The following is a 12,741-nucleotide window of genomic DNA, read 5'->3' as shown; positions in this document are numbered from 1 at the left end:
ATTTGCTGGAACTTTAGTAATCATTGGCTACGAGGGAGGTTAAATCTAGATTCACTAAAGACATTAACTAGGCATGCCCAGCATGCACTTCCTTTCTGCTTATTGCAAAACGTCTTCTTAAAGCACAGGCAGACAGTTGTGAGCAAGAGGAGGGAAAATGTAGGTCAGGTCTGTCAGAGATGGGCTACCATTACATGAAGTGATAGCTTGTCTTCTCCTCTGGCCCCAGGACAGGGGACCCTCAGACTTCCATTATAGCCTTCAATAAATAAATGTATATATACCCTACACAGCTAATGGGGGAGGGGAGGGGGAGAAAAAAGTCAATAGTCGTGTATTGCCTGTGGGAAAAACACTCAGCCATTCTCTGCAACACACTCTAGTCCAGAATTGATGTGTAGGCACCATCACTTTTCAGTGTGTCTGATCCAGTTATTGACTCCTCTTATTCCGAGGTGGCACAGCATCAAACCTATTGCAATGATTTTTTAGGCCACTGCTGTTAAGGTTACCAGTTCGGCCCCACCCCAAAGGAAATTCAGTTCTATTCTGTCACTGTGCCTGATTTCAATGTTTTGTTTTAATGATTTCCAGAATATTGTCATCAATCTTGCAGCTTCACTCTATTTAAATCTGTTTTTGAAACAAGTCTGCAAGTACTAGAGAGTGTGGAATTGCTTTTCCTTGGGAAACTTTGGAGTAGAAGTTATTAATGTATTTGGTTTTATATTTTAAGATTATTTTAGCTCCTTCTTTCCCAGCCCAAAGTTTGGTGATATAATTTGATTTGGATTAAATTGAATAAAGCGCCTCCTTTTTGACAGCTTGGCCCAGTTGAGAACTTCCAAGTTAAAGCAAGTAAGCTTGGATTCTGAGGCCTTTCAAACCTATGGCTGGGCACCAATCAGATTACATCGGATATACAGCACAGAAACAGGCCATTCGGCCCAACCAGTCCATACCGGCGTTTATGCTGCACTCGAGCCTCCTCCCATCTTTCCTCATCTAACTGTATCAGCATAACCCTCTATTCCCTTCTCCCTCATATGCTTATCTAGCCTCCCCATAAATGCATCTATACTATTCACCTCAACCACTCCCTGTGGTAGCCAGTTCCACATTCTCTGGGTAAAGATCACCCCACGTAATTATTTTATTTCTGTATCAAATGAAACCCCTTAATATCAAACTCACTCTGTTGATGTGCAGATACCTTCCTTCTCCAAATTACTGTTCAATCAATGCTACCCAATCGATCTGTGCCGTTAATGACGTTCCTTTTGATTTGCCATTTAGAATCAAAAACCTGATAACTTGAAGCTAGTGGATCTGTGCAGTTGCATTTTATTAAAAATATTACCCTCAACTGCTTGATGGCACCTTGTGATTTTTTTAAAATATAAATTTCTTTTTTTTTTTTAAAAACAGATCAAACATGCACCTTTTAGTGTATTCCTTAATCCAACTTCCATTGTTTCAGGGGAATATGCCTTAAAACATTGGAATATGAACAAGCTGTTACTCAAGTGGTTCCATGGGTTTTGAGAGCAAGTCATGCCCATGCCCCTTTTCTTTGCGAGATGGTTTATTTTAAGGCAGTACAGCTATCATACCTGCCACTTTAAGTCATAAAAGACAAGCGCATTGCAGTAAAATATGGGTAGAAACATGTTCTTGTATCTGACCAGAATACTGGAATCCTTGGCTGTTGGAATTGTTTATCTATTTGATTATTAACAAATGAATGCCAGCGTGACTGTGAAGTTGTTGGTAAAGTTAGTGACGCCGTGTGACATTACTGTGGCCTGTTAATAACTTCACAGGAGCAGTGTCACATATTACTAACTGGTACTTCTAAAACAGGAACAGGTCCATTTATCATTAAATAAGGTCAATTAAGATTGCAGCTACGATGACACGAAAAAGTAGGTGGGAATGTTGCTGACTTCATTGATTCACATCAACCAGTTTGCAGGCAGTATCTTAAAAAAAAATTTCCGTAGCACCTTTCATGACCTCAGGATGCCCCAAAGCGCTTTACAGCCACTGAAGTACTTTTGAAGTGTAGTCACTGTTGTTGTAAATGCGGCAGCCAATTTGCGCACAGCAAGCTCCCACGAACAGCAATGTAATAATCTGTTTTTTGTTATGTTGATCGAGGGATAAATATTGGCCAGGACACCGGGGAGAACCCCCCTGCTTCGAAATAGCGCCGTGGGATCTTTTACCGTCCACCTGAGAGGGCAGACGGGGCTTCGGTTTAACGTCTTATCCCAAAGACGGCACCTCTGACAGTGCAGCGCTCCCTCAGTACTGTACTGGAGCGCCAACCTAGATTTCTGTGCTCAAGTCTGGAGTGGGAGTTGAACCCACAACCTTCTGACTCAGAGGCGAGAGTGCTACCCACGGAGCACGGCTGACACGGCTGTTGTTTCCGCGGTGACTACGTCCTAGTAGCAGAAAAAGCATTTGGAGTCGCCCTTGCTTTTCCTAAGCGTGATGTAGTTGTCTCCCTTTTTTGGGGAAGGATGTGAAGCTTGTACAACAATGTCGTGATGGAGTGGTATTAACTACTCTGCTTTCACACTAGGAAGTGCTAGCCGGGAATGCTGTCCACTCTCTTGTTCATTTTGGCATTTGAGCCAGTGACTGCTGTCATTTGATCCTCGCCCACCATCTGTCATTGGTTGAGAATTAAGAATACCATCCAAGCTCTCTGCATGTGCCAGTGATGTCTTGCTTCTGGGCCCCCATGAATCCATTCTCGATATTGTTGGTTCATTCCTGTTAGAAGGTAAACTGGGATGGAATAACAGTAGTCCATGTCAAAAGATCTTTTCCACAGCCGTGCCTGAGTTGTGTTAGTATGAAATTGGAAGATGCACGCACAGGGAAAATGACAATGTTATTGCAAAACATTGTGATCTGTGCTTTGCAGGCAGCTTTACAGACTAAGTGCAAACAGATGGTAAATATCTTTACAAGCATATCTGATGGGGCGTGCTAAGTACTTGTCTGTGACCGACAACGTAAAATCCTTTAAAACAAAAGTAGGCAGTAGGCGGTGTGTCTAACGGGATTGCTGGCACTGGAGGAGAGATATTGGTATCTCACTTTGTTTATGACCATCTTACCTAAAAAAAAAAAAAGTACTGATTACTTTTCAAACCATTTTGACCCCCCCCCCCCCCGGCCAAACTGGTGGTTATGGGGAATCTGATGTCTGTTGGGACCAACACATTGACAGCAATAGATAAGTGTAGGTCTTTATCACAAGCTTCTCTTTCAATCATACAAGAAACATCTATTTATAAATGTCAGAGGCCACTATGTGGCCAGGTTGTTCCCTAATGTATGCCTTTCAAGATAAGTCATTTCTTTTTGGGAATTTTCTTTCCTCATGCCAGTCATCAGCCATAATATTTAACCTCCAGCTTGTGGATTGAAGAATTTCTATGGAGTATTTTCACGATCGGGCACAGCTTATGGGACACCGGTTTTATTTTTAAAAAATGTTTATGCTGTCAGGAAAGTATGTTTTAAAACTCGTACGTGTTTACAAATCTGATCTCAATGTATTGGTATTTCATTATTGTATGCGTTCCTTACAAATTGGACATTGCATTAAAGCTGGAGAGTTATTTTAAGCTGTAGTTTATGGGTAGCCCTCGATAAATAAAGTAGCGCAGCTGGGAGAACATGTGCGCTTCTGGAATTGTGAATGCCCCAGCAAGAGCCACAGTAAAGCATTATTGAGCCAAGCCTCTAATAGTTATTTAATGTTATTCTCCAGTCTAAAAGGATCTCAATAGATTTTGCTTTTAATCCCCTTCAATTGCAGCCCCATAAACCTTAATGATGAGCCTAACAGTGTTTTCTCTGATCTGACAGTTGAGACAATGGAGCGGCACAATCGCTCCACCTCTCTTTGTCAGATCAAACCCAGCAGGACAGGAGGTCACAGAGGCTTGTCCTTTTTGGCTATTCCAGGACTCCCTCAGCAGCTTTCATCGGCTGTCGCATGAGAACGTGGCGCTTTAGTGCTATCTTTATTTGGACCCACAGCTTTAAGAATGACTAAGAGTTAAGGAAAGCAAGTTTTCATTTTAGATTTACACCATCATACGATAATGTGATTCAAAGAGCCAACCAATCCTCGTACAAATGCAAGGGCGTTCTAAAAGTTGATGAGTTATATAAATGCAGAAAGATGAAACAATTAGATGCAGTACAAATAACCTAATTCTTTATATGTAGATTGGAATGAGTTTTATTTTTAAATTCTGTGTTACTAGAACTGCATAACCACTTGTTCAGTTTGACTTTTTTTCCTTGAGTTTATATGTACATATTTTTCCCTGCTCATTTTAATACGACAAACCTTATACTGAACTTTCATTTGGACCCCAATGCCAAGTACCATCTCTGTGGCTGCGAGTGTGGGCAAGGGCCAGCTCTTTGGCGATTTGCCAATGTTTTTCTCAAGCTTGCTGCTAGGAGTTGCATGAGAGTGACTTAGCTAACTTTTCTTTTGCCAATGTCCCCACCACCATGATATTCCCCTGACTGCACAGTTGAGATCAGGAGCTTTTACGGAAGAATTATAGAAGAAAAGCAGTGCCCTGCCATTCCACGGCATCACTTGGCTGCTTATTGCAAAACTTATCATCCTTTAGGGTCAGAAAAGGGATCACGTTGAATGGAATGAAATGGGCACTATCATTGGTTTAGTGTAACTTATGAAAAGGGGAATGCTGCACTGTTGGTAATTGGGCACCTGCTTGGTTTTATTTGAGTTCAGTTTAGCAAGTTCTTTCTTGGATCCCAGTGCCCGTCCAACCAGTGGAAACGCTGGAATGGGTTAAGCCAAGGAAATGTAGTTGTAGTGGGCCTGCTCCACTTTATTTAGGGCTTCAGAGCAGGAGTGGCAGGACAAGTCCAGACATCTCCGTCCTATTTGCCTTTATTTCTTATTTGGTGGCTTCTCTTGTTTGAATTTTGTGGGCCTGGTGGTTTGAATAGTGCTGCTGCCTCACTGGTGGATAAATTAGAGCACTTACGTCTGTTAGATTACCATCGTGAGATATGCACAATTAATGGGGACATTCATTTAAAGTTTATACATGATCTAAGAGGCTCCATGGTAAGCACCTAAGTGGCCTGTGATGTGTTCAGTCTGGGGGCTCCTACTTTCGCGTGTTCACTGGGCAAATGTATCTGTTTTAATCTTTGTCAAGTATGGTCAGTTTCTATTAGTTACTTTTTCCTTTTTAAAAAGTTTTCAAAATGAAAAATAATTACTGTTGTCATGTGATAGCTTTATCAAACCAATGCTACTTGTCCAGCAACATGTATCCCCAACTGAAAGTTCAATAATGGATAAAGTTGGTTTCTAAACACATTCTTTTAAAGTCACATCTAACCTCTTAACGCTCTTTGAACTTCTCTTCTCCATGAGACTCCTCTTCTGCTTCCTTGACCCCATTCCCACTAAACTGCTGACTACCTAACTTCCCTAACTGATCCCCATGTGACCTGACATTGTAAATGATTCCCCCACCTCTGGTATTGTTCCTCCTCTTTTCAAAACTGCCGTCATTACACCCCCTGCCTTTCGAAAAACCTTTGTCTTTGCAAACTATTGTCCTATCTCCAACCACCCTTTCCCCTCCAAGCCCTTGAATGTGTTGTCACATCCCAAATTCATGGCCATCTTTCATGCAACTCCAAGTTTGAATCTCTCCAGTCATGTTTACATCCCACCATGGAAATAATGCTGATCAAAGTCACAAATGTCATCCTATGTGACCGTGGTGCGCTATCCCTTCTCGTCCTTCTCAACTTTCTTGCAGCAATTTACAGTCAACCACATCATCCTTCTCCAATGTATCTCCTCCATTATCCAGCTCACTGAGACTGTCCTTGCTTAATTACCCTCTTAACCTATCCAATTGTGGCCAATACATCTCCAGTAATGGTCTCTCTTCCTGCCTGCGCACTGTTACCTCTGAAGTTCCTCAAAGATCTATCCTTGGCTCCCTTATCTATAGACTGCCCCTTGGTGACATCATCCAAAGACAGGGGGTCAGGTACTACATGTACACTAACGACACCCAGCTCTACCTCTCCAACACCACTCTGTGCTGCCTCTGTATTGCCAGACTTCTTGACCGACATCCAGTCCTGGATTTCTTCCAGTTAAACGTTGGGAAGACTAAAACCATTGTCTTCAACCCCCGACACTAATACCGTAGCATACGTTCTGCGTATGCGCGCTTCCGGTTCGTCACTGCAGCGAGCTCCTTCAAAAACTTTTTTTTTTAAAGCCGGGGAGGGAGCGGGCTCGTTTAAAAACAGCCGGTTAGGGAGCGGGCTCATTTAAAAACAGCCGGTTAGGGAGCGGGCTCGTTTAAAAACAGCCGGTTAGGGAGCGGGCTCGTTTAAAAACAGCCGGTTAGGGAGCGGGCTCGTTTAAAAACAGCCGGTTAGGGAGCGGGCTCGTTTAAAAACAGCCGGGAAGGGAGCAGGCTCGTGAGAAAAAGCCAAGAAGGGAGGGGGCTCTTTTTTTTTAAAAAGCCGGGAAGGGAGCGGGCTCGTGAGGAAAAAGCCGGGAAGGGAGCGGGTTCATTTAAATAAAGCCGGGAAGGGAGTGGGCTCATTTATAATTTAAAAAAAGCCGGGAAGGGAGCAGCTCGTTAAAAAAAGCCGGGTAGGGCTTGTTTAAAAAAAGCCGGTTAGGGAGCGGGCTCGTTTAAAAACAGCCGGTTAGGGAGCGGGCTCGTTTAAAAACAGCCGGTTAGGGAGCGGGCTCGTTTAAAAACAGCCAGTTAGGGAGCGGGCTCGTTTAAAAAAAGCCGGTTAGGGAGCAGGCTCGTTAATGTTCTCATTTTTAAAAAAAACAGTAACATCATGCTTCCGGTTGTTGGAGTGCGCAGTACGCTTCTGCGCAGTTTCTGAATCCCATATCCTTGGCACCGATTCCATCCCCTTACCCGGCCATTGACTTGGGTTGAGTCAGACTGTTCGCATCCTCGGCACCCTATTTGACCCCAAGCTGAGCTTCCGACTCAATACCCTGTCCATCGCAAAGACCGCCTACTTCCACTTCCGTAGCAATGTCTGCCTTCACGCCTGCTTCAGCCTATCTGCTACTGAAACCCTCATCCATGCTTTTGTCACCTCCAGCCTTAATTATTCCAATGTTCTCCTGGCGTGCCTCACATCTTCTCCACATTCCCCCCCCCCGCCATAAACTGCAGCTCATCGAAAACTCTGCTGTCCGTATCCTATCCCAACAACATCTTGCATTTATCTAGCACCTTTTAATATAGTAAGACCTCCTAAGGTGCTTCACAGCAAGAAAATTATCAAACAAAATTTCACACCGAGCCACGAGATATTAGAACAGGTTGGTCAAAGATGCACCACTTGCGCATCCCTGATTTTAATCGCTCCACTATTGACGACTGTCCTTTCAACTGCCTAGGCCCTAAGCTCTGGAATTTCCTCCCTAAAGCTCTCCGCATCTCTAGCTCTCTTCCTTTAAGACCTCCTTAAAATTCGCCTCTGTAACCAAGCCCCTCCTAATGTTACCTTGTTTGGCTTGGCGTTGTTTTTTGTCTGGTTATGCTTCTGTGAAGCACCTTGGGACATTTTTCTATGTTAACGGTGCTATGTAAATACAAGTTGTTGTTGCTGTTGACATTACTTATAAAACTTGCTCGAACTTTGGGAATATGGTAGAGGAATTTATATTCACTTTCAGAAGTTGTTCTCCCTGACCCACTTGTCCCTTAAAAAGATGACTGTGGCTGAAGTAATCTAATTACCTGCTATTACCAGACTTGTAATGCAGTTATCGTCTACTCTAATGTGTATTCCCCTTAAGTGGCGACATCTTACCAATTAAAAATGCTAACTTTAAACTATTACCTTGCTGAAGAAATTGAAAGTGCAGCACAAAATATACTGAGGGTTATTTTATATAGAATTATTCTGTTAATCGTGTGGTAAGGATAATGTTTAATTAATGTACACTGGCATTGCACATGCAATTTAAAGCATGTAAATAATTCACTTCAGTTGCTGAGGTAAATATGCACGGAATCCGCTTAAATGTAAACTCTCCCATTGAAACTAATGAGATGAAATCATACTATTTACTTAATACATTCATATCAAATTCTGGTTATTGTAAACTGAGTTGGTAAAAAAGAAGAAAGACCTGCATTTATGTAGCACCTTTCATGACCACTGGAAGGCCCAAAGCGCATCTGGTTCATTAATGTCCTTTAGGGAAGGAAATCTACCGTCCTCACCCAGTCTGGCCTATATGTGACTCCAGACCCACAGCAGTGTGGTTAACTCTTAACTGCCCTGGGAGATTCCCTAGCAAGCCGCTCAGTTGTATCCGACTGCTACGAAAAACAATAACGGACTGCAGTGGTTGAAGAAGGCGGCCAGCCACCACCTTCTCGAGCGCGATTAGGGACGGGCAATAAATGCTGGCCTCGCAGCGACGCCCACATCCCATGAAAGAATAACTTTTATTTACCTTTGGCACTTTTACTACACTGTCGAATAAAGTACAAGGAAGCCACAGTATGTCATTCCCCCCACCCCACCCCACCCCACCCCGTCTTTACCAAAAGAAAAATGAAACAAAACTGGAAGACCTGAAATGATATGATGTTAAAAGGTTTCCAGCAGAGATTGAGGATGTGGCCGCATGCAGATTGTGCTGACATTGATTCAGTCTGCTAATTACTGGCTCAGTGATCAGGAGAATTAGCTTTCTAGAATCTGTACTAGTGTCCAATGCACAATGCACATCAACAGTCCTCCATCAAGAAATGTTTCTCCACCAGATCTTTTCAACAATGCAAGGTGCCTCTTGAATCATGAAGTTTAGAATAGTTTCTGCTAAATCCATACGACATTGCAGTTACATACGAACAATGATGGACAGGTAAAGACCCTCTGGTCCATCCAGCCTGTCCCATACAATTGTGATACCTTGTGTATCACAATTTATACACTCCATCCCACCCGAAACCATGTGATCTCCCGGGAGAGGCAAAAAAAAACAGATGATAAAACCCTGCCAATTGGGGGGGAAAAATATGGGAAATTCCTTTCCGACCCATCTAGGCGATCGAAACTAGTCCAAGAGATCACTCTGGCCCTGAATTCCCTGCAGTACCTACCTTCTGTAAGAGGTGATCTCCGCCCCAGCCAGAAACAGGTCCAGCTTAATTTAATAATAATAATAATAATCAACTTTATTGTCATTGTTAGTGCACAAGTGCAGTACAACGAAATGTAGGCTTGCGGCTCCCGAGAGTGTACATTTTGATTAAGACATTTAACATTCAACATTCATTTGGCTTGTAATACATAAACATAAACATAATAAAGTGCATTGGCAGATGTGCAGGCTTTAGAGTTTATTTGTAGAGTTCAGTAGGATGACAGCCCTTGGGAAAGAAGCTGTTCCTAAATCTGGTCATTCGGGTGCGAATGCATCTGTAGCGTCTCCCAGATGGCAGGGGGGCGAACAAACTGTGGCTGGGGTGGGTAGGGTCTTTGATGATGGTCAGTGACCTCCGTAAACAGCGTTTCTGGTAGATGTTCTCTATGGTCGGTAGCCGGGTGCCGGTAATGCGTTGGGCAGTTTTGACTACCTGCTGCAGGACTTACCGGTCATAGGAGCTACAGCTGCCATACCACACTGATACAGTTCATCAGGATGCTCTCTATTGTGCAGCGGTAAAAGTTAGAGAGGATCAGGAGTGACAGGTTACATCCCTTCAGTCTCCTTAGGAAATATAGGCGCTGCTGGGCCTTCTTCACCAAAGAGGAGGTATTGAGGGACCAGGAGAGGTCTTCCGTGATGTGGACTCCGAGGAACTTAAAGCTGTCCACCCTTTCCACCACAGCCCCATGGATGTGGATGGGGGTGTGACTTCTGTCTTTAGACTTCCTGAAGTCCACAATGATTTCCTTGGTTTTCTTGATGTTAAGGGCCAGGTTGTTATCGGCGCACCACTTCACGAGATGCTGGACCTCCTCCCTGTAGGCTTTAAGGTAACATGTTCAAAATCGCTCCATAACTTTCATGGTAGTCACAGCAAAAGCCAAGAATATCATGCTCTAATTTTATAAGACTTAATTTTGGAATAAAAAGATCTTGCATTTATATAGTACCTCACAACCCTAGGATGTCCCAAAGTGCTTCGCAGCCAATTAAATACTTCTGAAGAATAATCACTGTTGTAGTGAAATATGACTGCCAATTTGTGCACAGCAAGGTCCCACAAACAGCAAGAGATAATGACCTGATAATCTATTTTGGTGGTGTTGATTGAAGGATAAATGCTGGCCAGGACACCGGGGAGGACTCCCTTTCTCCTCTTATCTTTTACGTCCTCCTGAGAGGGCAGATGGAACCTTAGTTTAACATCTCAGGTGAAAGATGGCACCTCCAACAGTGCAGCACTCCCTCAGTACAGCACAGAAATGTCAGTTTAGATTACGTGTTCAAGTGTCCGGAGAGGGGTTTGCGTGAAAAGTCAGAATTAATGTTCATGTAAAGTTTCTGTTCATGTGCTGTCGAACATTGAAACCTTTATTTTCAACACTTTGCGTTCTTCGACAGATTTGTGTGCACCTTGGAAGTGGCTTAGTGAATTGCAGTGAATGGTGAGACATAACGGTACCCCCCCCCCCCCCGCAATGGTGGTGAGTGTGAAAGGAATGGCTTGGGCATTGTAGGAATGCTTTATGGTGTTGGTGTGTGGTGGTGCCAACCTGTTGCATCACGTGGTAGCCAGGGTGTACAGTGTCAAGTGAAGTAAATCTGGCCATGGTGAGGCCATCCCTGGCCTCTCGGGCAGCAATGTGGTCGGGTGCTGATGCCCTGTGTCCTGTGCGGCATCAGGTGATTGCTGAGAAGATTGGTGGTGTTGTTGGTGTGCCTGGTGCTGCTGGTGTTGGGGTTGATCGTGGTCGGATTCTGAGGACCAAGGTGAGACGATATAAAGGGAACCCATGTTGATGGAATAGATGGCAGGTGAAGTAAAGAAACAAAGACCTGCATTTATATAGCACCTTTCATGACCATCGGATGTCTCAAAGCACTTTACAGTCAATGAAGTACTTTTGAAGTGGAGTCACTGTTGTAATGTGGGAAATGGAGCAGCCAATCCACGTACAGCAAGGTCCCGCAAGCAGCAATGTGATAATGACCAGATAATCTGTTTTTTGTTACCTTGGTTGAGGGATAAATATTGGCCAGGACACGGGATAACTCCCCTACTCTTCTTCGAAATAGTGCCGTGGGATCCTTTACGTCCAGCTGAGAGGACAGAAGCATTCTGTCATTGGTGAGAGAGTTCTTCCAATGAGGTGAGAGTGGAAAGTGGAAAACTTGCAGAATCTGTGCTGGAAATGGACTGAGAAACAACTTGTGGCTGAGGAAAGTGATGATCTGTCAGGTGGGAGCTTTTACTGTACATTTGAAGCTGTCAAGTAATCAGCTGGAGCAATGGCCACTGAACTCCCGCCTCTGGTTGGCAGACGTGGTTCCCGTGGCCACGAAGTTAAAGTTAATAAGTAAGTTTAAAAAAGCCTGTTAAGGGTCTGTTAAGTACATTGGGCCGTATTTTCCAATCAGAGGCCTCCTGCATGCGGAGGCCTCTGATCTGGAAAAATCTACGAACATACCTGAGGGCTCCCGAGGCGCCTACACTTCCAATCCTGGGCCTCTCCAAACTCCAAGGGGGAGAAATTCAGTATTGTTCCGTTTGGGGCGCCGTTATCGGCCGTGCGCAAAGTTTAGCGCCTGACGCTAATTATCGCCTCCAATGGCAAACTTGGCTTTTATCGCCCCTGGAGGTGATTGGAGCGCTAAATCAGGCGCTACACACCTGTCTTAAGGCGGAAAGGCCGAGGAACGAGGCGCTACCTCAGAGCGCGGGCGCAGCGCAGGTGCTGTCAGTTAGCGATTGAACACAAGACACACTGGCGCCGGCCAGTTCTTAAAGGGGAGGGTCGATCTTGCTCTCCAGCTACACCCTGCTCATTGGAGTTTTGAATCTCGGCCTGGACAGACCTGTGGCTAAATCTTGCAGGCAAGGACTATGGGGAGGGCGAGGGAGCGAGCACAGCGCTTTAGCGAACGGGCCTTGGAGGCTCTGGTTGGCGCGGTGGAGCGCAGAAGATTCATTCTGTACCCAGAGCGTGGCAGAAGGCCTTTGCCGCGCGAGTACAGAAGAGTGTGGAGGGAGGTGGCTCAGAGCGTCTCCTCAAGGAGCATGGTGCCCAGGACCCATATACAATGTAGAAAAACGTTCAACGACCTCACTCGGGTCGTCAGGGTGAGTGGCTTTTTTTCAATACCTTTCCATCCCTCCATCTCAACCTCACTCTATGGCCCAGAGTGTCTTAAAACCCCAATGCCCAACACTCATCCAACACCTATGGCCCTTTCATCAAACACACACGCACATTCCACACTTTGCATACAGTAAGGGCTATTCAACTATGGGAGGCACATCAGGCAAGACCATGGCTGCATACAGTAAGGGCTATTCAACTATGGGAGGCACATCAGGCAAGACCATGGCTGCATACAGCAAGGGCTATTCAACTATGGGAGGCACGTCAGGCAAGACCATGGCTGCATACAGTAAGGGCTATTCAACTATGGGAGGCACATCAGGCAAGACCATGGCTGTATAT

The 12,741-nt window shown here is 44.6% G+C and overlaps 1 protein-coding gene across 5 annotated transcripts in view; it reads left to right on the top strand.

Moving 5' to 3' along the window:
• dnajc24 (DnaJ (Hsp40) homolog, subfamily C, member 24) overlaps positions 1-12,741 on the top strand; it is a 127,402-nt gene that overhangs the window by 75,001 nt on the left and 39,660 nt on the right. The window lies entirely within an intron of this gene.

The sequence above is a fragment of the Somniosus microcephalus genome, chromosome 15 (genome assembly GCF_052327205.1).
Source record: "Somniosus microcephalus isolate GS21.2 chromosome 15, FLI_Smic_1.0, whole genome shotgun sequence".
Taxonomy (NCBI): Eukaryota; Metazoa; Chordata; class Chondrichthyes; order Squaliformes; family Somniosidae; genus Somniosus; species Somniosus microcephalus.
The sequence above is the reverse complement of the archived record's forward strand: the minus strand, read 5'-3'. Positions and strand labels throughout refer to the sequence as shown.